This window comes from Oncorhynchus gorbuscha, linkage group LG18 (genome assembly GCF_021184085.1).
Source record: "Oncorhynchus gorbuscha isolate QuinsamMale2020 ecotype Even-year linkage group LG18, OgorEven_v1.0, whole genome shotgun sequence".
NCBI lineage: Eukaryota > Metazoa > Chordata > Actinopteri > Salmoniformes > Salmonidae > Oncorhynchus > Oncorhynchus gorbuscha.
The window spans coordinates 3,829,516-3,853,133 of record NC_060190.1 but is presented as its reverse complement, the minus strand read 5'-3'; the positions used below and the strand labels follow the sequence as shown (position 1 = coordinate 3,853,133).

Genomic DNA, 23,618 nt, shown 5'->3' with positions numbered 1-23,618 from the left:
CTAAGACTGACCGTCCCTCAGCCTGCCCCCTCCACTAAGACTGACCGTCCCTCAGCCTGCCCCCTCCCTCAGCCTGCCCCTCTCCCTCAGCCTGCCCCCTCCCTCAGCCTGCCCCTCAGCCTGCCCCCTCCACTAAGACTGACCGTCCCTCAGCCTGCCCCCTCCACTAAGACTGACCGTCCCTCCAGCCTGCCCCCCTCCTAAGACAGGCAGTCCCTCATTCACCCCCTCCACCTAAGACTGATCGTCCCTCCAGCCTGCCCGATCCCTCAGCCTGCCCCTCCACTAAGACCAAGCCAGTCCCTCAGACTGACCAATCCCTCAGCCTGCCCCTCCACTAAGACTGACCAGAGTCATAGCCTGCCCCCTCCACTAAGACTGACCGTCCCATCAGCCTGCCCCCCTCCACTAAGACTGACCAGATCCCTCAGCCTGCCCCTCCACTAGGACTGACCAGATCCCTCAGCCTGCCCCTCCACTAAGACTGACCGCTCAGCCTGCCCCTCCACTAAGACTGGACCGTCCCCTCAGTTTCCCTCTCCTCAGACTGACCGTCCCCTCATATGCCCCCTCCACTAAGACTGACCGTCCCTTCAGCCTGCCCCCCTCCACTAAGACTGACCGTCCTCAGCCTGCCCCCCCACTAAGACTGACCGTCCTCAGCCTGCCCCCTCCCACTAAGACTGACCGTCCCTCAGCCTGAACGTCCTCAGCCTCACCTCCTCCTAAGGTTGGGCCCTCCCTCAATCCTGATCCTCATTGCCTCCCAAGATTTGACTGTCCTCGGCTCTGACCGCCTCCTCAGCCTGCCCCCTCCACTAAGACTGACCGTCCCTCAGCCTGCCCCTCCACTAAGACTGACCGATCCCTCAGCCTGCCCTCCATTGACTGACTTCCCTCATGCCCCTTCCACTAAGACTGACTGCCTTGTGCCTGCCTCTTCCACTAAGACTGATAGTCCCTCAGTTTGCCCCTCCACTAAGACTGACCAGATCCCTCGCCTGCCCCCCTCCACTAAGACTGACCAGTCCCTCAGCTGCCCCTCCCTCAGCCTGCCCCTCATTTCTGCACGTCCTCCATTACTGCCCCTCACACTAAGACTGACCGTCCCTCAGCCTGCCCCTCCAATAAGACTGACCGTCCTCATGCCCCTCCACTAAGACTGACCGTCCCTCAGCCTGCCCCCTCCCTCCCTCAGCCTGCCCCTCTCCCTCAGCCTGCCCCCTCAGCCTGCCCCCTCCACTAAGACTGACCGCCCCTCAGCCTGCCCCCTCCACTAAGACTGATCCCTCAGCCTGCCCCCTCCACAGTCCTCAGCCTGCCCCCTCCACTAAGACTGACAGATCCCTCAGCCTGCCCCCCCCTCAGCCTGCCCCTCCCTCAGCCTGCCCCTCAGCCTGCCCCCTCCACTAAGACTGACCGTCCCTCAGCCTGCCCCTTCCACTAAGACTGACCGTCCCTCAGCCTGCCCCTCCAATAAGACTGACCGTCCCTCAGCCTGCCCCTCCACTAAGACTGACCGTCCCTCAGCCTGCCCCTCCACTAAGACTGACCGTCCTCAGCCTGCCCTCCACTCCCGTCCCTCAGCCTGCCCTCCCCTCCCTCAGCCTGCCCCTCAGCCTGCCCCTCCCTCAGCCTGACCCGTCTCCTCAGCCTGCTCAGCCTTCCACTAAGACTGACCGACCCTCAGCCTGCCCCCTCCACTAAGACTGACCGTCCCTCAGCCTGCCCCCTCCAATAAGACTGACCGTCCCTCAGCCTGCCCCCTCCACTAAGACTGATCGTCCCTCAGCCTGCCCGTCCCTCAGCCTGCCCCCTCCACTAAGACTGACTCAGACTGCCCGTCCCTCAGCCTGCCCCTCCACTAAGACTGACCGTCCCTCAGCCTGCCCCGTCCCTCAGCCCCCCTAAGACTGACCGTCCCGTCCCTCAGCCTGCCCCCTCCACTAAGACTGACCGTCCCTCAGCCTGCCCCTCCACTAAGACTGACCGTCCCTCAGCCTGCCCCTCCACTAAGACTGACCGTCCCTCCAGCCTGCCCCTCCACTAAGACTGACCGTCCCTCAGCCTGCCCCCTCCACTAAGACTGACCGTCCCTCAGCCTGCCCCCTCCACTCAGTCCCTCAGCCCCCTCCACTAAGACTGACCGTCCCTCAGCCTGCCCCCTCCACTAAGACTGACCGTCCCTCAGCCTGCCCCCTCCACTAAGACTGACCGTCCCTCAGCCTGCCCCCTCCACTAAGACTGACCGTCCCCTCAGCCTGCCCCCTCAGCCTGACCGTCCCTCAGCCTGCCCCCTCCACTAAGACTGACCGTCCCTCAGCCTGCCCCCTCCACTAAGACTGACCGTCCCTCAGCCTGCCCCCTCCACTAAGACTGACCGTCCCTCAGCCTGCCCCCTCCACTAAGACTGACCGTCCCTCAGCCTGCCCCCTCCACTAAGACTGACCGTCCCTCAGCCTGCCCCGTCCCTCAGCCTGCCCCTCCACTAAGACTGACCGTCCCTCAGCCTGCCCCCTCCACTAAGACTGACCGTCCCTCAGCCTGCCCCCTCCACTAAGAGACCGTCCCTCAGCCTGCCCCCTCCACTAAGACTGACCGTCCCTCAGCCTGCCCCCTCCACTAAGACTGACCGTCCCTCAGCCTGCCCCTCCACTAAGACTGACCGTCCCTCAGCCTGCCCCCTCCACTAAGACTGACCGTCCCTCAGCCTGCCCCCTCCACTAAGACTGACCGTCCCTCAGCCTGCCCCCTCCACTAAGACTGACCGTCCCTCAGCCTGCCCCCTCCAGCCTGCCCCTAAGACTGCCCGTCCCTCAGCCTGCCCCCTCCACTAAGACTGACCGTCCCTCAGCCTGCCCCCCTCCACTAAGACTGACCGTCCCTCAGCCTGCCCCTCCACTAAGACTGACCGTCCCTCAGCCTGCCCCTCAGCCTGCCCCCTCCACTAAGACTGACCGTCCCTCAGCCTGCCCCCTCCACTAAGACTGACCGTCCCTCAGCCTGCCCCCTCCACTAAGACTGACCGTCCCTCAGCCTGCCCCCTCCACTAAGACTGACCGTCCCTCAGCCTGCCCCCTCCACTAAGACTGACCGTCCCTCAGCCTGCGTCCCTCAGCCTGCCCCCTCCACTAAGACTGACCGTCCCTCAGCCTGCCCCCTCCACTAAGACTGACCGTCCCTCAGCCTGCCCCCTCCACTAAGACTGACCGTCCCTCAGCCTGTCCCCCCTGCCCCCTCCACTAAGACTGACCGTCCCTCAGCCTGCCCCCTCCACTAAGACTGACCGTCCCTCAGCCTGCCCCCTCCACTAAGACTGACCGTCCCTCAGCCTGCCCCCTCCACTAAGACTGACCGTCCCTCAGCCTGCCCCCTCCACTAAGACTGACCGTCCCTCAGCCTGCCCCCCTCCCGCAGCCTGCCCCTCCACTAAGACTGACCGACCCTCAGCCTGCCCCCTCCCTCAGCCTGCCCCCTCCCTCAGCCTGCCCCCCTCCCTCAGCCTGCCCCCTCCCTCAGCCTGCCCCCTCCCTCAGCCTGCCCCCTCAGCCTGCCCTCCACTAAGACTGACAAAAAAGGGACACCGTCTTCCAGCTGATGGAGAAACTCGAGTCACATTGCATTATTTCTGACACGCGCACAAATTCATGTTACTCCTATGAGACATGGTGTTCTGATCAATCCGGTTGGCCAGCGGTAGGCTATAGGTGCACTAGATTTGCTCTTCGGGCACATGAAATGGTTCAAAATGGGAACCCTTGGCCTCCCGGTGCGCGGGGCAGCTGAAACAAGTGCACCTCCTTTCAACAGCGCGAGACAGAATAAAAGTAGGAATAAAAGTTTTTTATAGAAATGTTTAGAGATGGACTAGGAATGCCTTGAAGATTGTCTCGGTCAGTGGTCACCAAACGGTCATTCAAACATATGTAGAGTTAACACTGAAACCCACCCCCAAACGCACACACACACACACTCCGTACCTGCATGCACTGAAACAGTAGTGTCATGATGTTGCTCCGGGACACCAGCTGATCAACGTGGCCCCCCAGGCCCTCAGCCAGACCACTGAGGAGGTCCAGGGCCACGATCATAAAGTCCTTATCAGGGGCTTCGTACTGGTCCGGTTGTTGGCTGTACATCTGGGGGGAGGAGAGGGGGAGAGAGAGAGAGAGTTAAGATCAAAAACCACTGAATCTTTAAATCACTGATAACTGTGTGTCTTTGACGCTATAGATAAAGGTATGTGGACACCTCTTCACATGAGTGGATCTGGACATTTCAGCCACACTGACAGGCCTTACTGAAGAGCTCAGAGACTTTCAAAATGGCGCCATCTTAGGATGCCGCATAGTGATAACTGTAAAGTTTGGTGGAGGAAGAATAACGGTCTGGGGCTGTTTTTAATGGATCGGGACCCTTAGTTCTTGTGAAGGGAAATCTTGACTCTACAGCATACAATGACATTCTAGACGATTCTGTGCTTCTAATGATGTGACAACACGTTTGAGGAAGGCCCCTTTCCTGTTTCAGTATGACAATGTCTCCGTGCGCAAAGCGAGGTCCATACAGAAATGGTTTGTCAAGATCAGAGTAGAAGAACTTGACTGGTCTGCACAGAGCCCCTGACCTCAACCCCATCGAACACCTTTAGGATGAATTGGACATCTAGTGGAAAGCCTTCCCAGAAGAGTGGAGGCTGTTATAGCAGCAATGTTCCAACATCTAGTGGAAAGCCTTCCCAGAAGAGTGGAGGCTGTTATAGCAGCAATGTTCCAACATCTAGTGGAAAGCCTTCCCAGAATAGTGGAGGCTGTTATAGCAGCAATGTTCCAACATCTAGTGGAAATCCTTCCCAGAATAGTGGAGGCTGTTATAGCAGCAATGTTCCAACATCTAGTGGAAAGCCTTCCTAGAAGAGTGGAGGCTGTTATAGCAGCAATGTTCCAACATCTAGTGGAAAGCCTTCCCAGAAGAGTGGAGGCTGTTATAGCAGCAAAGGGGGGGACGACGACTCCATATTAATGCCCATGATTATGGAATGAGATGTTTGACGAGCGTGCGTGTGTGTGTGTGCGCGCGTCTCACCATAGCTTGAGCCAGTGTTTTCTGCACCAGTGTAACACAGCGCTGGTAGACTGGTTCACAGTAGGGCAGGAAGCCACTCTGGAGGGCTGTAGCTACAGAGGACAGACACTCTAACAGAGGAAACAGGTCCTTATCTTCATCCTTCAGCTCATTCCACTTGGCGATGAGAGGAGGCATCAGCTTCTCTATGTACTCCTAGAGGAGAGAGACGAGGGGTGGGGGGGAGAAAGACGAGGGGGAGAGAGGGAGAGAGACGGGGGGGAGAGAGAGAGACGGGGGGAGAGAAAGACGAGGGGGGAGAGAGGAGAGAAAGACGGGGGGAGAGAGAGAGAGAAAACGAGGGGGGGGAGGAGAGAAAGACGAGGGGGAGAGAGGAGAGAAAGACGAGGGGGGAGAGGAGAGAAAGACGAGGGGGGAGAGAGGAGAGAGGAAGATAGGGGGAAAACTTGTAAAAAACAACAAAGACGAAGGGGAAGAGGAGAGAAAGATACCGCCCTCCCGAAAACTAACTTACCGCCCTCCCGAAAATAATGGAAAAAACTTACCGCCCTCCCGAAAACTAAACCGCCCTCCCGAAAACTAAATACCGCCCTCCCGAAAACTAACTACCGCCCTCCCGAAAACTAACTTACCGCCCTCCCGAAAACTAACTTACCGCCCTCCCGAAAACAAACTTACCGCCCTCCCGAAAACTAACTTACCGCCCTCCCGAAAACTAACTTACCGCCCTCCCGAAAACTAACTTACCGCCCTCCCGAAAACTAACTTACCGCCCTCCCGAAAACTAACTTACCGCCCTCCCGAAAACTAACCTACCGCCCTCCCGAAAACTAACTACCGCCCTCCCGAAAACTAACTACCGCCCTCCCGAAAACTAACTACCGCCCTCCCGAAAACTAACTACCGCCCTCCCGAAAACTAACTACCGCCCTCCCGAAAACTAACTACCGCCCTCCCGAAAACTAACTACCGCCCTCCCGAAAACTAACTACCGCCCTCCCGAAAACTAACTACCGCCCTCCCGAAAACTAACTACCGCCCTCCCGAAAACTAACTACCGCCCTCCCGAAAACTAACTACCGCCCTCCCGAAAACTAACTACCGCCCTCCCGAAAACTAACTACCGCCCTCCCGAAAACTAACTACCGCCCTCCCGAAAACTAACTAAAACTAACTACCGCCCTCCCGAAAACTAACTACCGCCCTCCCGAAAACTAACTACCGCCCTCCCGAAAACTAACTACCGCCCTCCCGAAAACTAACTACCGCCCTCCCGAAAACTAACTACCGCCCTCCCGAAAACTAACTACCGCCCTCCGAATGGGAAACTGAGGGTAACTAGAAGGGGTGTTTAACTAGCCCAACTACCTACTAACCGGTTGGTTGAGGTGGTGTCCTACGGAGTCGGCCAGTGTTCCTATAGCGTCGTACAGTATGAGCAGGTTCTTGTGCTGGTATTTTCCAAAGGCGAAGACCAGAGTATCCAGAATGAAGCTCAGATAGGGAACCAGCTCTGTACAGGCCTCCTCCTCTAGGGTCGCAAACGCACTGAGAGGGGGAGGAGGAGAGAGGGAGGAGAGAAAGGGGGGGCAGAGGGCGAGGGGGAGCAGGAAACATTAATTCATTGCCATATCCCATCACCTTGAATTCCAGTTCAACATCTTTATTCTCTCAAAAAACCCACCACCCGCCAGCCACTCCCTCCCCTCACCGCCAGCCACTCCCTCCCCTCACCGCCAGCCACTCCCTCCCCTCACCGCCAGCCACTCCCTCCCTCACCGCCAGCCACTCTCCACCCCTCACCGCCAGCCACTCTCCACCCACACACGCCAGCCACTCCCTCCCCTCCCCACCAGCCACTCCCCCCACAACACGCCAGCCACTCCCTCCCCTCCCCGCCAGCCACTCCCTCCCCTCCCCGCCAGCCACTCCCTCCCCTCCCCGCCAGCCACTCTCCCCCACACACGCCAGCCACTCTCCCCCACACACGCCAGCCACTCCCTCCCCTCACCACCAGCCACTCCCTCCCCGCCAGCCACTCTCCCCCACACCCGCCAGCCACTCTCCCCCACACACGCCAGCCACTCTCCACACACGCCAGCCTCCTCCCCGCCAGCCACTCCCTCCCCGCCAGCCACTCCCTCCCCTCCCCGCCAGCCACTCCCTCCCCTCCCCGCCAGCCACTCCCTCCCCTCCCCGCCAGCCACTCCCTCCCCTCACCGCCAGCCACTCCCTCCCCTCACCGCCAGCCACTCCCTCCCTCACCGCCAGCCACTCCCTCCCCTCACCGCCAGCCACTCCCTCCCCTCCCGCCAGCCACTCCCTCCCCTCCCCGCCAGCCACTCCCTCCCCCACCCCGCCAGCCACTCTCCCCCACACACGCCAGCCACTCTCCCCCACCACGCCAGCCACTCCCTCCCTCCCCGCCAGCCACTCTCCCCCCCCGCCAGCCACTCCTCCCCTCCCCGCCAGCCACTCCCTCCCCTCCCCGCCAGCCACTCCCTCCCCTCCCCGCCAGCCACTCCCTCCCCTCCCCGCCAGCCACTCCCTCCCCTCCCCGCCAGCCACTCCCTCCCCTCCCCGCCAGCCACTCCCTCCCCCCCGCCAGCCACTCCCTCCCCTCACCGCCAGCCACTCCCTCCCCTCACCGCCAGCCACTCCCTCCCCTCACCGCCAGCCACTCCCTCCCCTCACCGCCAGCCACTCCCTCCCCTCACCGCCAGCCACTCCCTCCCCTCACCGCCAGCCACTCCCTCCCCTCACCACCAGCCACTCCCTCCCCTCACCACCAGCCACTCCCTCCCCTCACCACCAGCCACTCCCTCCCCTCACCACCAGCCACTCCCTCCCCTCACCACCAGCCACTCCCTCCCCTCACCACCAGCCACTCCCTCCCCTCACCTGCAGGCGGCCTCCTGAACCCTCTTGTTCCCGTCCAGGATCCTCTTGAGGAGTTCAGTCATGAGGGGTTTGAGGTGGGAGTCGGGGGGCTGGCTGACCACCCAGTGGGCGTAGCGGGACAGGGTCCAGCAGGCGATGGAGCGCACCAGGGCCTTCTTATCACAGAGACACTGGATGAGGTGAGGCATCAACTCTGGTAGGTAGGGAACCATGCCCTGCATACAACCTGAGGAGAGAGGAGGGGGTGTGACTCACATGCTTTCAGTTCCATTAAGAAAATAAAAAAGGATGGAGATGAGGGGATAGAGGTGGTCAGGGGATAGAGGAGGTCAGGGGATAGAGGAGGTCAGGGAATAGAGGTGGTCAGGGGATAGAGGTGGTCAGGGGATAGAGGTGGTCAGGGGATAGAGGTGGTCAGGGGATAGAGGTGGTCAGGGGATAGAGGTGGTCAGGGGATAGAGGAGGTCAGGGGATCGAGGTCAGGGGATCGAGGTCAGGGGATCGAGATCAGGTCAGGGGATCGAGGTCAGGGGATCGAGGTCAGGGGATCGAGGTCAGGGGATCGAGGTCAGGGGATCGAGGTCAGGGGATCGAGGTCAGGGGATCGAGGTCAGGGGATCGAGGTCAGGGGATCGAGGTCAGGGGATCGAGGTCAGGGGATCGAGGTCAGGGGATCGAGGTCAGGGGATCGAGGTCAGGGGATCGAGGTCAGGGGATCGAGGTCAGGGGATAGAGGTCAGGGGATCGAGGTCAGGGGATCGAGGTCAGGGGATAGAGGTCAGGGGATAGAGGTCAGGGGATAGAGGTCAGGGGATAGAGGTCAGGGGATAGAGGTCAGGGGATAGAGGTCAGGGGATAGAGGTCAGGGGATAGAGGTCAGGGGATAGAGGTCAGGGGATAGAGGTCAGGGGATAGAGGTCAGGGGATAGAGGTCAGGGGATAGAGGTCAGGGGATAGAAGTCAGGGGATAGAGGTCAGGGGATAGAGATCAGGGGATAGAGGTCAGGGGATAGAGGTCAGGGGATAGAGGTCAGGGGATAGAGGTCAGGGGATAGAGGTCAGGGGATAGAGGTCAGGGGATAGAGGTCAGGGGATAGAGGTCAGGGGTTACCCTCAGCGATAGCCCCCAGCACCAGTATTCCAGACTCCTTGACGACCCAGTCTGGGTGGAACAACAGGCCCTTCAGCAGGGGCAGCAGGTGGGGGAGGAGCTCATCACGAAACACGTTAGCCAACACGTCTAACGCTGCCGCTGAACACTTCCCTGTTAGAGAGAGAGAGACAGAGGTTACAACACTTCCCTGTTAGAGAGAGAGAGACAGAGGTTCCAACACTTCCCTGTTAGAGAGAGAAACAGAGGTTCCAACACTTCCCTGTTAGAGAGAGAAACAGAGGTTCCAACACTTCCCTGTTAGAGAGAGAAACAGAGGTTCCAACACTTCCCTGTTAGAGAGAGAGAGACAGAGGTTACAACACTTCCCTGTTAGAGAGAGAGAGAGACAGAGGTTACAACACTTCCCTGTTAGAGAGAGAGAGAGACAGAGGTTACAACACTTCCCTGTTAGAGAGAGAGAGAGACAGAGGTTACAACACTTCCCTGTTAGAGAGAGAGAGACAGAGGTTACAACACTTCCCTGTTAGAGAGAGAGAGAGGTTACAACACTTCCCTGTTAGAGAGAGACAGAGGTTACAACACTTCCCTGTTAGAGAGAGAGAGAGAGAGACAGAGGTTACAACACTTCCCTGTTAGAGAGAGAGAGAGACAGAGGTTACAACACTTCCCTGTTAGAGAGAGAGAGAGACAGAGGTTACAACACTTCCCTGTTAGAGAGAGAGACAGAGGTTACAACACTTCCCTGTTAGAGAGAGAGAGACAGAGGTTACAACACTTCCCTGTTAGAGAGAGAGAGACAGAGGTTACAACACTTCCCTGTTAGAGAGAGAGAGACAGAGGTTACAACACTTCCCTGTTAGAGAGAGAGAGAGAGACAGAGGTTACAACACTTCCCTGTTAGAGAGAGACAGAGGTTACAACACTTCCCTGTTAGAGAGAGAGAGACAGAGGTTACAACACTTCCCTGTTAGAGAGAGAGAGACAGGTTACAACACTTCCCTGTTAGAGAGAGAGAGACAGAGGTTACAACACTTCCCTGTTAGAGAGAGAGAGAGAGAGAGAGAGAGAGGTTACAACACTTCCCTGTTAGAGAGAGAGAGAGAGACAGAGGTTACAACACTTCCCTGTTAGAGAGAGAGACAGAGGTTACAACACTTCCCTGTTAGAGAGAGAGAGACAGAGGTTACAACACTTCCCTGTTAGAGAGAGAGAGACAGAGGTTACAACACTTCCCTGTTAGAGAGAGAGAGAGGTTACAACACTTCCCTGTTAGAGAGAGAGAGAGAGAGACAGAGGTTACAACACTTCCCTGTTAGAGAGAGAGAGAGACAGAGGTTACAACACTTCCCTGTTAGAGAGAGAGACAGAGGTTACAACACTTCCCTGTTAGAGAGAGAGAGAGACAGAGGTTACAACACTTCCCTGTTAGAGAGAGAGAGAGAGAGACAGAGGTTAACAACACTTCCCTGAGACAGAGAGAGAGAGACAGAGGTTACAACACTTCCCTGTTAGAGAGAGAGAGACAGAGGTTACAACACTTCCCTGTTAGAGAGAGAGAGAGAGAGAGACAGAGGTTACAACACTTCCCTGTTAGAGAGAGAGAGAGAGACAGAGGTTACAACACTTCCCTGTTAGAGAGAGAGAGACAGAGGTTACAACACTTCCCTGTTAGAGAGAGAGAGACAGAGGTTACAACACTTCCTGTTAGAGAGAGAGAGAGAGAGACAGAGAGAGAGAGAGAGAGAGAGAGAGACAGAGGTTACAACACTTCCCTGTTAGAGAGAGAGAGAGACAGAGGTTACAACACTTCCCTGTTAGAGAGAGAGAGACAGAGGTTACAACACTTCCCTGTTAGAGAGAGAGAGACAGAGGTTACAACACTTCCCTGTTAGAGAGAGAGAGAGAGAGAGAGAGACAGAGGTTACAACACTTCCCTGTTAGAGAGAGAGAGAGAGAGACAGAGGTTACAACACTTCCCTGTTAGAGAGAGAGAGAGAGAGACAGAGGTTACAACACTTCCCTGTTAGAGAGAGAGAGACAGAGGTTACAACACTTCCCTGTTAGAGAGAGAGAGGTTACAACACTTCCCTGTTAGAGAGAGAAACAGAGGTTACAACACTTCCCTGTTAGAGAGAGAGAGACAGAGGTTACAACACTTCCCTGTTAGAGAGAGAGAGGAGAGACAGAGGTTACAACACTTCCCTGTTAGAGAGAGAGAGACAGAGGTTACAACACTTCCCTGTTAGAGAGAGAGAGAGGTTACAACACTTCCCTGTTAGAGAGAGAGAGAGAGAGACAGAGGTTACAACACTTCCCTGTTAGAGAGAGAGAGAGACAGAGGTTACAACACTTCCCTGTTAGAGAGAGAGACAGAGGTTACAACACTTCCCTGTTAGAGAGAGAAACAGAGGTTACAACACTTCCCTGTTAGAGAGAGACAGAGGTTACAACACTTCCCTGTTAGAGAGAGAGAGACAGAGGTTACAACACTTCCCTGTTAGAGAGAGAGGAGAGACAGAGGTTACAACACTTCCCTGTTAGAGAGAGAGACAGAGGTTACAACACTTCCCTGTTAGAGAGAGACAGAGGTTACAACACTTCCCTGTTAGAGAGAGAGACAGAGGTTACAACACTTCCCTGTTAGAGAGAGACAGAGGTTACAACACTTCCCTGTTAGAGAGAGAGACAGAGGTTACAACACTTCCCTGTTAGAGAGAGAGAGAGAGACAGAGGTTACAACACTTCCCTGTTAGAGAGAGAGAGAGAGACAGAGGTTACAACACTTCCCTGTTAGAGAGAGAGAGAGACAGAGGTTACAACACTTCCCTGTTAGAGAGAGACAGAGGTTACAACACTTCCCTGTTAGAGAGAGAGAGAGAGGTTACAACACTTCCCTGTTAGAGAGAGAAACAGAGGTTCCAACACTTCCTGTTAGAGAGAGACAGAGGTTACAACACTTCCCTGTTAGAGAGAGAGAGAGAGGTTACAACACTTCCCTGTTAGAGAGAGAGACAGAGGTTACAACACTTCCCTGTTAGAGAGAGAGAGAGACAGAGGTTACAACACTTCCCTGTTAGAGAGAGAGAGAGACAGAGGTTACAACACTTCCCTGTTAGAGAGAGAGAGAGACAGAGGTTACAACACTTCCCTGTTAGAGAGAGAGAGACAGAGGTTACAACACTTCCCTGTTAGAGAGAGAGAGACAGAGGTTACAACACTTCCCTGTTAGAGAGAGAGAGAGAGGTTACAACACTTCCCTGTTAGAGAGAGAGAGACAGAGGTTACAACACTTCCCTGTTAGAGAGAGAGAGAGAGAGAGAGAGAGAGAGAGAGAGAGAGAGACAGAGGTTACAACACTTCCCTGTTAGAGAGAGAGACAGAGGTTACAACACTTCCCTGTTAGAGAGAGAGAGACAGAGGTTACAACACTTCCCTGTTAGAGAGAGAGAGACAGAGGTTACAACACTTCCCTGTTAGAGAGAGAGAGAGACAGAGTTACAACACTTCCCTGTTAGAGAGAGACAGAGGTTACAACACTTCCCTGTTAGAGAGAGAGAGAGGTTACAACACTTCCCTGTTAGAGAGAGAGAGAGAGAGACAGAGGTTACAACACTTCCCTGTTAGAGAGAGAGAGAGACAGAGGTTACAACACTTCCCTGTTAGAGAGAGAGAGAGACAGAGGTTACAACACTTCCCTGTTAGAGAGAGAGAGACAGAGGTTACAACACTTCCCTGTTAGAGAGAGAGAGACAGAGGTTACAACACTTCCCTGTTAGAGAGAGAGAGAGAGAGAGAGAGAGAGAGAGAGAGAGAGAGAGAGAGAGAGACAGAGGTTACAACACTTCCCTGTTAGAGAGAGAGACAGAGGTTACAACACTTCCCTGTTAGAGAGAGAGAGACAGAGGTTACAACACTTCCCTGTTAGAGAGAGAGAGAGAGAGAGACAGAGGTTACAACACTTCCCTGTTAGAGAGAGAGAGAGAGAGAGAGATAGACAGAGGTTACAACACTTCCCTGTTAGAGAGAGAGAGAGAGGCAGAGGTTACAACACTTCCCTGTTAGAGAGAGAGAGAGACAGAGGTTACAACACTTCCCTGTTAGAGAGAGAGAGAGAGACAGAGGTTACAACACTTCCCTGTTAGAGAGAGAGAGAGAGGTTACAACACTTCCCTGTTAGAGAGAGAAACAGAGGTTACAACACTTCCCTGTTAGAGAGAGACAGAGGTTACAACACTTCCCTGTTAGAGAGAGAGAGAGACAGAGGTTACAACACTTCCCTGTTAGAGAGAGAGGGAGAGACAGAGGTTACAACACTTCCCTGTTAGAGAGAGAGGGAGAGACAGAGGTTACAACACTTCCCTGTTAGAGAGAGAGGGAGAGACAGAGGTTACAACACTTCCCTGTTAGAGAGAGAGGGAGAGACAGAGGTTACAACACTTCCCTGTTAGAGAGAGACAGAGGTTACAACACTTCCCTGTTAGAGAGAGAGACAGAGGTTACAACACTTCCCTGTTAGAGAGAGAGAGAGAGAGACAGAGGTTACAACACTTCCCTGTTAGAGAGAGAGAGAGAGAGAGACAGAGGTTACAACACTTCCCTGTTAGAGAGAGAGGGAGAGACAGAGGTTACAACACTTCCCTGTTAGAGAGAGACAGAGGTTACAACACTTCCCTGTTAGAGAGAGAGAGAGAGGTTACAACACTTCCCTGTTAGAGAGAGAAACAGAGGTTCCAACACTTCCCTGTTAGAGAGAGACAGAGGTTACAACACTTCCCTGTTAGAGAGAGAGAGAGAGGTTACAACACTTCCCTGTTAGAGAGAGAGACAGAGGTTACAACACTTCCCTGTTAGAGAGAGAGAGACAGAGGTTACAACACTTCCCTGTTAGAGAGAGAGAGAGAGACAGAGGTTACAACACTTCCCTGTTAGAGAGAGAGAGAGAGAGACAGAGGTTACAACACTTCCCTGTTAGAGAGAGAGAGACAGAGGTTACAACACTTCCCTGTTAGAGAGAGAGAGACAGAGGTTACAACACTTCCCTGTTAGAGAGAGAGAGAGAGAGAGAGAGAGAGAGAGAGAGAGAGACAGAGGTTACAACACTTCCCTGTTAGAGAGAGAGACAGAGGTTACAACACTTCCCTGTTAGAGAGAGAGAGACAGAGGTTACAACACTTCCCTGTTAGAGAGAGAGAGAGAGAGAGACAGAGGTTACAACACTTCCCTGTTAGAGAGAGAGAGAGAGAGAGAGATAGACAGAGGTTACAACACTTCCCTGTTAGAGAGAGAGAGAGAGGCAGAGGTTACAACACTTCCCTGTTAGAGAGAGAGAGAGAGAGAGACAGAGGTTACAACACTTCCCTGTTAGAGAGAGAGAGAGAGAGACAGAGGTTACAACACTTCCCTGTTAGAGAGAGAGAGAGAGGTTACAACACTTCCCTGTTAGAGAGAGAAACAGAGGTTACAACACTTCCCTGTTAGAGAGAGACAGAGGTTACAACACTTCCCTGTTAGAGAGAGAGAGAGACAGAGGTTACAACACTTCCCTGTTAGAGAGAGAGGGAGAGACAGAGGTTACAACACTTCCCTGTTAGAGAGAGAGGGAGAGACAGAGGTTACAACACTTCCCTGTTAGAGAGAGAGGGAGAGACAGAGGTTACAACACTTCCCTGTTAGAGAGAGAGGGAGAGACAGAGGTTACAACACTTCCCTGTTAGAGAGAGACAGAGGTTACAACACTTCCCTGTTAGAGAGAGAGACAGAGGTTACAACACTTCCCTGTTAGAGAGAGAGAGAGAGACAGAGGTTACAACACTTCCCTGTTAGAGAGAGAGAGACAGAGAGGTTACAACAGTTAGAGAGAGACAGAGTTTACAACACTTCCCTGTTAGAGGTTACAACACTTCCCTGTTAGAGAGAGAAACAGAGGTTCCAACACTTCCCTGTTAGAGAGAGAGACAGAGGTTACAACACTTCCCTGTTAGAGAGAGAGAGAGAGACAGAGGTTACAACACTTCCCTGTTAGAGAGAGAGAGAGAGACAGAGGTTACAACACTTCCCTGTTAGAGAGAGAGGGAGAGACAGAGGTTACAACACTTCCCTGTTAGAGAGAGACAGAGTTTACAACACTTCCCTGTTAGAGAGAGAGAGAGAGGTTACAACACTTCCCTGTTAGAGAGAGAAACAGAGGTTCCAACACTTCCCTGTTAGAGAGAGACAGAGGTTACAACACTTCCCTGTTAGAGAGAGAGAGAGAGGTTACAACACTTCCCTGTTAGAGAGAGAGACAGAGGTTACAACACTTCCCTGTTAGAGAGAGAGACAGAGGTTACAACACTTACTGCACCGCTAGTTAAACAGTGACTGATTTAGACCAGGTGTGTGTGTGTGTGTGTGTATCTTCATGGGTAATCAGTAACATCAACTGAGAACTGGAAAAACTGGCCCTAAATCTTCTCTCTTGGCGGGACAAACACTAAAGACTGGCTGCCAATCCTATTTCCCCGGCTCTGATTGGTCAGCTGAGCTGTCAAGCAATCCCTCAACCACTCACGCAGGTTCCAGTCGGAGAGCGTGTCATCGTCGTCATCGTCATCGTCGTGGTCCTCCGCCTCCTCCCCCTCTCCTCCCTCGTGTTGCAGGGTGACAGTGCGTGACTTGTGGAAGCGAGGCTTGATGTCCTGCTCACTGTCTGGTACGGTGTCGTCCTCCTCCTCTACATCTCCCTGGGGGAGGGAGGGAGGGAAACGTTTAGTCATGGTTCTCTCTTGTTGTGTATTAGGAGTGGGACATACAGACTCACAATCACTCACACAGACTGACTGACTGACTAAACTCACCTTTAGGAGGATGATGTCTATCTCAGAGTACTTCATCCCATTCACCAGGATAGGGATGAGTCTGGAGAGAGACAGGAGAGATGGTGATAACCACACTAGTCCTCTTTATCCAGCTACACCCCTACTAAAAACTCACCCAGCCATCACTTCATCTGTGTGTCTCCGAGTGTGTGTCTCCGAGTGTGTGTATCCGAGTGTGTGTATCCGAGTGTGTGTATCCGAGTGTGTGTATCCGAGTGTGTGTATCCGAGTGTGTGTATCCGAGTGTGTGTATCCGAGTGTGTGTATCCGAGTGTGTGTATCCGAGTGTGTGTATCCGAGTGTGTGTATCCGAGTGTGTGTATCCGAGTGTGTGTATGTGAGTGTCACTGCCCCCGTGTGCGGGCGGGTGTGTACTTACTGGACCAGGTGCCCGGACAGGGCCTCCTTGCAGACGGGCTGCTCAGCCAGGGTGAGCCAGAACTCACAGGCCTCCAGACTGACATTCTCATCTGGGTCCTGGGTTCGCTGGAGCATGTACTGGGGAGGAGAGAGAGATCTCTTATAGAAACAGAAGGCAATATGGAAAAGAGGTATGGGGCCATAAGAATAGAGAGAGAGAGAGAAATAGCAGAACAGATTGAGTGTAGGACGTTTATAAAAACACATGGAACATGAGTGATGAATGAGTGTCTGAGGAAGGTCAAAAGTGCACAGGGTCATGGGGTCAGAGTTCGTAGGTGGTACCTGTATGATGCTGTGCATGTGGTATGAGGTCATAGGGTTAGAGGTCAGAGTTCGTCGGTGGTACCTGTACGATGCTGTGCATGTGTGGTATGAGGTCATAGGGTTAGAGGTCAGAGTTCGTAGGTGGTACCTGTATGATGCTGTGCATGTGTGGTATGAGGTCATAGGGTTAGAGGTCAGAGTTCGTAGGAGGTACCTGTATGATGCTGTGCATGTGTGGTATGAGTCGGTCTATCCGGACCTCCAGCAGCATGACCAGAGCTCTACACACGTTCTTCCTCACCTCACAGTCCTCATCCCCCGCTAGAGCAAACAGACTCTGGAGAAAGAGGGGGGGGGTCATTATAATAAACATTTAGACTGGAGAGAGGGGGGGTCGTTATAATAAACATTTAGACTGGGAGAGAGGGGGAGGGGTCGTTATAATAAACATTTAGACTGGAGAGAGAGGGGAGGGGTCGTTATAATAAACATTTAGACTGGAGAGAGAGGGGGGTCGTTATAATAAACATTTAGACTCTGGAGAGAGAGGGGGGTCGTTATAATAAACATTTAGACTGGAGAGGGGGGGTCGTTCTAATAAACATTTAGACTGGAGAGGTGGGGGGTCGTTCTAATAAACATTTAGACTGGAGAGAGGGGGTCGTTATAATTAACATTTAGACTGAGAGAGAGGGGGTCGTTATAATAAACATTTAGACTGGAGAGGGGGGGGGTCGTTATAATAAACATTTAGACTCTGGAGAGAGAGGGGGGGGGGGGTCATTATTATAAACATTTAGACTCTGGAGAGAGAGGGGGGGAAAAAAGCACTGTCGTTGCACCAATGTGAACCTAGCCATAAACACCAATGTGAACCTAACCATAAACACCAATGTGAACCTAACCATAAACACCAATGTGAACCTAACCATAAACACCAATGTGAACCTAACCATAAACACCAATGTGAACCTAACCATAAACACCAATGTGAACCTAACCATAAACACCAATGTGAACCTAACCATAAACACCAATGTGAACCTAACCATAAACACCAATGTGAACCTAACCATAAACACCAATGTGAACCTAACCATAAACACCAATGTGTACCTAACCATAAACACCAATGTGTACCTAACCATAAACACCAATGTGAACCTAACCATAAACACCAATGTGTACCTAACCATAAACACCAATGTGAACCTAACCATAAACACCAATGTGAACCTAACCATAAACACCAATGTGAACCTAACCATAAACACCAATGTGAACCTAACCATAAACACCAATGTGTACCTAACCATAAACACCAATGTGAACCTAACCATAAACACCAATGTGAACCTAACCATAAACACCAATGTGAACCTAACCATAAACACCAATGTGAACCTAACCATAAACACCAATGTGAACCTAACCATAAACACCAATGTGAACCTAACCATAAACACCAATGTGAACCTAACCATAAACACCAATGTGAACCTAACCATAAACACCAATGTGAACCTAACCATAAACACCAATGTGTACCTAACCATAAACACCAATGTGAACCTAACCATAAACACCAATGTGAACCTAACCATAAACACCAATGTGAACCTAACCATAAACACCAATGTGAACCTAACCATAAACACCAATGTGAACCTAACCATAAACACCAATGTGAACCTAACCATAAACACCAATGTGAACCTAACCATAAACACCAATGTGTACCTAACCATAAACACCAATGTGAACCTAACCATAAACACCAATGTACCTAACCATAAACACCAATGTGAACCTAACCATAAACACCAATGTGAACCTAACCATAAACACCAATGTGAACCTAACCATAAACACCAATGTGAACCTAAACACCAATGTACCTAACCCTAAACACCAATGTGAACCTAACCATAAACACCAATGTGAACCTAACCATAAACACCAATGTGAACCTAACCATAAACACCAATGTGAACCTAACCATAAACACCAATGTGAACCTAACCATAAACACCAATGTGAAGCTAACCATAAACACCAATGTGAACCTAACCATAAACACCAATGTGAACCTAACCCTAAACACCAATGCCTTTCTTTAAAATCAATACACAAGTATATATTTTTAAACCTGCATATTTAGTTAATATTGCCTGCTAACATGAATTTCTTCTAACTTGGGAAATTGTGTCACTTCTCTTGCGTTCCGTGCAAGCAGAGTCGGGGTATATGCAGCAGTTTGGGCCGCCTGGCTCGTTGCGAACTGACCATTTATTCCTAACAAAGACCGTAATGATTTTGCCAGAATTGTACATAATTATGGCATTACATTGAAGGTTGTACAATGTAACAGCAATATTTAGACTTAGGGATGCCACCCGTTAGATACGGAATGATTCCGCATTTCACTGAAAGAATAAACATTTTGTTTTCAAAATTATAGTTTCTGGATTTGACCATATTAATGACCTAAGGCTCATATTTCTGTGTGTTATTATGTTATAATAAAAAATCTATGATTTGATATTTGATAGAGCAGTCTGACTGAGCTCTGGTAGGCAGCAGCAGACTCGTAAGCATTCATTCTAACAGCACTTTCGTGCGTTTGCCAGCAGCTCTTCGCTGTGCTTCAAGCATTGAGCTGTTTATGACTTCAAGCCTATCAACTCCCGAGATTAGGCTGGTGTAATCGATGTGATGTGAAATGGCTAGCTAGTTAACGGGGTGCGCGCTAATAGCGTTTCAAACGTCACACGCTCTAAGACTTGGAGTAGTTGTTCCCCTTGCTCTGCAAGGGGAACAACTTTTGTGGGTAACACTGTTTCGAGGATGCCAGTTGTCGATGTGTTCCTGGTTCGAGCCCAGGTAGGGGCGACGAGAAGGACGGAAGCTATACTGTTACACTGATAATACTAAAGTGCCTGTAAGAACATCCAATAGTCAAAGGTATATGAAATACAAATGGTATAGAGAGAAATAGTCCTATAATTCCTACAACCTAAAACTTCTTACCTGGGAATATTGAAGACTCATGTTAAAAGGAACCAGCAGCTTTCATATGTTCTCATGTTCTGAGCAAGGAACTGAAACGTTAGCTTTCTTACATGGCACATATTGCACTTTCTTCTCCACTTTGTTTTTGCATTATTTAAACCAAATTGAACAGGTTTCATTATTTATTTGAGGCTAAAATGATTTTATTTATGTATTATATTAAGTTAAAATAAGTGTTCATTCAGTATTGGTTTAATTGTCATTATTACAAATAAAATAAAATATTTCTGTAAATAATTTGGTCTAAAGTTGTGCACTATATAGGGACTAGGGTGCCATTTTAGTCACAACCCCCGTCTCACCTCGATGAAGGTGTCAATGTGATCCATCAGAGCCTGGGCTCTACTGCTGATGAACTGATTCACACACGCTATGGCATGAGACCTGGAGGAGGGAGGGAGAGAGGGAGAGAGAGGGAGGGAGAGGGAGGGGGAGAGGGGGAGAGGGGGGAGGGAGGGAGAGGGAGGGAGGGAGGGAGGGAGGGAGGGAGGGAGGGAGGGAGGGAGGGAGGGAGGGAGGGAGGGAGGGAGGGAGGGAGGGAGGGAGGAGGGAGGGAGGGAGGGAGGGAGGGAGGGAGGGAGGGAGGGAGGGAGGGAGGGAGGGAGGGAGGGAGGGAGGGAGGGAGGGAGGGAGGGAGGGAGGGAGGAGAGAGGGAGGGAGCAGAAACAAAGTTGGTTGCATTCAATAGCTGCCTTAAGAAGAAATCAACTACTTGTCAGGAGGGAGCATGGAGCGAGGACGGACGGACGGACCGACAGACAGACCTGATCTTTGGGCTGCAGTGTTTAAAGAACTGTAGGAACTTGGGGATCATGATGTTCAGGGGTCTGTTGAGAGCATCACTGTCAACAGCTCTGAAGAATCTCACAGATCTTCTGCAGTGCTCCGAAAGAACCCCTGCACGCAAACGCACAGAGAAAGTTAAACATAGGCCCTACATGAACAATCAAAGGATGAGATGGGAGCGTGTGTGTGTGTGTGACCTCGCAGGTATTGTAGTCTTCAGAGTTGAGCAGGTTACAGAGTTGAGGGGAGGAGTTCAGGCCATGTCTGCAGCTCTCTTTAGATGCTATGGTTGTTATCAAGATGCCTGAGAGACAGGAGGCACAGGGTTACACACACTAACTAATAGGCACATACACACACACATGTATACACAACAGGATTTATTGTGGGTTTCTGTTCTTCCTTGTTATTCTTAGTACTACTATTGATAACTGCATTGATGGTTTAGAGCTGCAAGAAGGAATTTCACTGTATGTGACATTAAAACCTGAAACTGAAAGTTGAATACACACTTCAGCTTGCTGATTAACGCATACTCCCCACAGACTGACACCAGTACCTGCAAAGGCTCAACCACCCACACATCCTGACTCACTTTGCAGCACACACACACACACACACACACACACTCTCTCTCTCTCTCTCTCTTACCGATGGTTGCTCTGATGAGGGCGAGGGATCTCCGATGTTGTTGAGACATTCCCTCTTGATGAAGTCAGCGACCAGAGGAGGAAAGTTCTGGTAGTGGGCCTTCACATTGTTCTTCAATATGAGACCACTTAGAGAACAGGTCGGCTCATCTACAGAGAAGGGTTGGTTTGAAAGGAAAGAGGGAACGATTAGTAACCACTGACTAATGCTCTCAACCATTTGATATAGATCTTACACACACTTACCCTCTGATTTGAGGCTTGTAAGGACGAAGATGAGATAGTTGTTGAAGTCTGGGAACTGGTTGAGCTGTTCCAGTTTCTACACACTGTTAGGAACAACCCTTCACTGATAGGAAACAATCAGCATGGCAAATCCCAACAATCCCCGAACACATTCATGACTTATCCTACACTCACCCCGATGAGACACATTATGGAAAACAATCCCACAGCCTCTCTCTCCCTCGTACCAGACACACTGCTGTGTGTTTGAGAGGATACTTCCTGCACAGCTCTCTGTGTGGCTGTGTCTGGAGACTGAGTCCTTCAGCAGCTGAAGTACCTGCTGCAAACCCTGGTTTCATCGGCTGCCCTCCATCCTACACACACAGACAGAGAGAGAGAGACTTGAATGTTTCTCTACATTTTCCTTACAGCCTCCGCCGGCTACATAGTTCTGTTGCTACTAGTGTCGCGGTCACAAGCAGAGTCGTCTCTCTCTGGCCCAACATCATGCAGGGTTGTCTCTCCTGGCCCAACATTACATGCAGAGTGGGTCTCTCTAACCCAGCATCACAAGCAGGAGTCGATCTCTCTAACCCAACATCACAAGCAGAGTCGTCTCTCTAACCCAACATCACAAGCAGAGTCGTCTCTCTAACCCAGCATCACAAGCAGAGTCGTCTCTCTAACCAACATCACAAGCAGTCGTCTCTCTAGCAACATCACAAACTAGTCGTCTCTCTAACCCAACATCACAAGCAGAGTCGTCTCTCTAACCCAACATCTGTGAGTGGGTCTCTCTAACCCCAACATCACAAGCAGAGTCGTCTCTCTAACCCAACATCACAAGCAGAGTCGTCTCTCTAACCCAACATCACAAGTGAGTCGTCTCTCTAACCCAACATCACAAGCAGAGTCGTCTCTCTAACCCAACATCACAGCGGAGTAGTCTCTCACCCAACATCATACAGAGTCGTCTCTCTAACCCAACATCATGCAGAGTCGTCTCTCTGGCCCAACATCACAAGCAGAGTCGTCTCTCTAACCCAACATCACAAGCAGAGTCGTCTCTCTAGCCCAACATCACATGCAGAGTCGTCTCTCTAGCCCAACATCACAAGCAGAGTTGTCTCTCTATGTAAATGTAAATGTAACCCAACATCACATCACAAGCAGAGTTGTCTCTCTAGCCCAACATCACATGCAGATTTGTCTCTCTAGCCCAACATCACATGCAGAGTTGTCTCTCTCGCCCAACATCACATGCAGAGTTGTCTCTCTAGCCCAACATCACATGCAGAGTTGTCTCTCTAGCCCAACATCACATGCAGAGTTGTCTCTCTAGCCCAACATCACATGCAGAGTTGTCTCTCTAGCCCAACATCACATGCAGAGTTGTCTCTCTAACCCAACATCACATGCAGAGTTGTCTCTCTAGCCCAACATCACATCACAAGCAGAGTTGTCTCTAGCCCAACATCACATCACAAGCAGAGTTGTCTCTCTAGCCCAACATCACATCACAAGCAGAGTTGTCTCTCTAGCCCAACATCACATCACAAGCAGAGTTGTCTCACTAGCCCAACATCACATCAGAACGCAGAGTTGTCTCTCTAGCCCAACATCACATCACATGCAGAGTTGTCTCTCTAGCCCAACATCACATCACAAGCAGAGTTCTCTCTAGCCCAACATCACATCACAAGCAGAGTTGTCTCTCTAGCCCAACATCACAAGCAGAGTTGTCTCTCTAACCCAACATCACAAGCAGAGTTGTCTCTCTAACCCAACATCACAAGCAGAGTTGTCTCTCTAACCCAACATCACAAGCAGAGTTGTCTCTAGCCCAACATCACAAGCAGAGTTGTCTCTCTAACCCAACATCACAAGCGGAGTAGTCTCTCTAACCCAACATCACATGCAGAGTCGTCTCTCTAACCCAACATCACATGCAGAGTCGTCTCTCTAACCCAACATCACAAGCAGAGTCGTCTCTCTAACCCAACATCACAAGCAGAGTCGAATCTCTGGCCAACATCACATGCAAGTCGTCTCTCTGGCCAACATCACAAGCAGAGTTGTCTCTATGTAAATATGAGAAATGTAACCCAACAGTTGTCTCTCACAACATCACAAGCAGAGTTGTCTCTCTGGCCAACATCACATGCAGATTTGTCTCTCTAGCCCAACATCACATGCAAGTTGTCTCTCTGGCCAACATCACATGCAGAGTTGTCTCTC

General features: G+C 51.6%; 1 pseudogene; it reads right to left on the bottom strand.

The window, feature by feature from the left end:
- Positions 1–3,743: 3,743 nt before the first annotated feature.
- LOC124003157 overlaps positions 3,744–23,618 on the bottom strand; it is a 23,974-nt pseudogene continuing 4,099 nt past the window's right edge.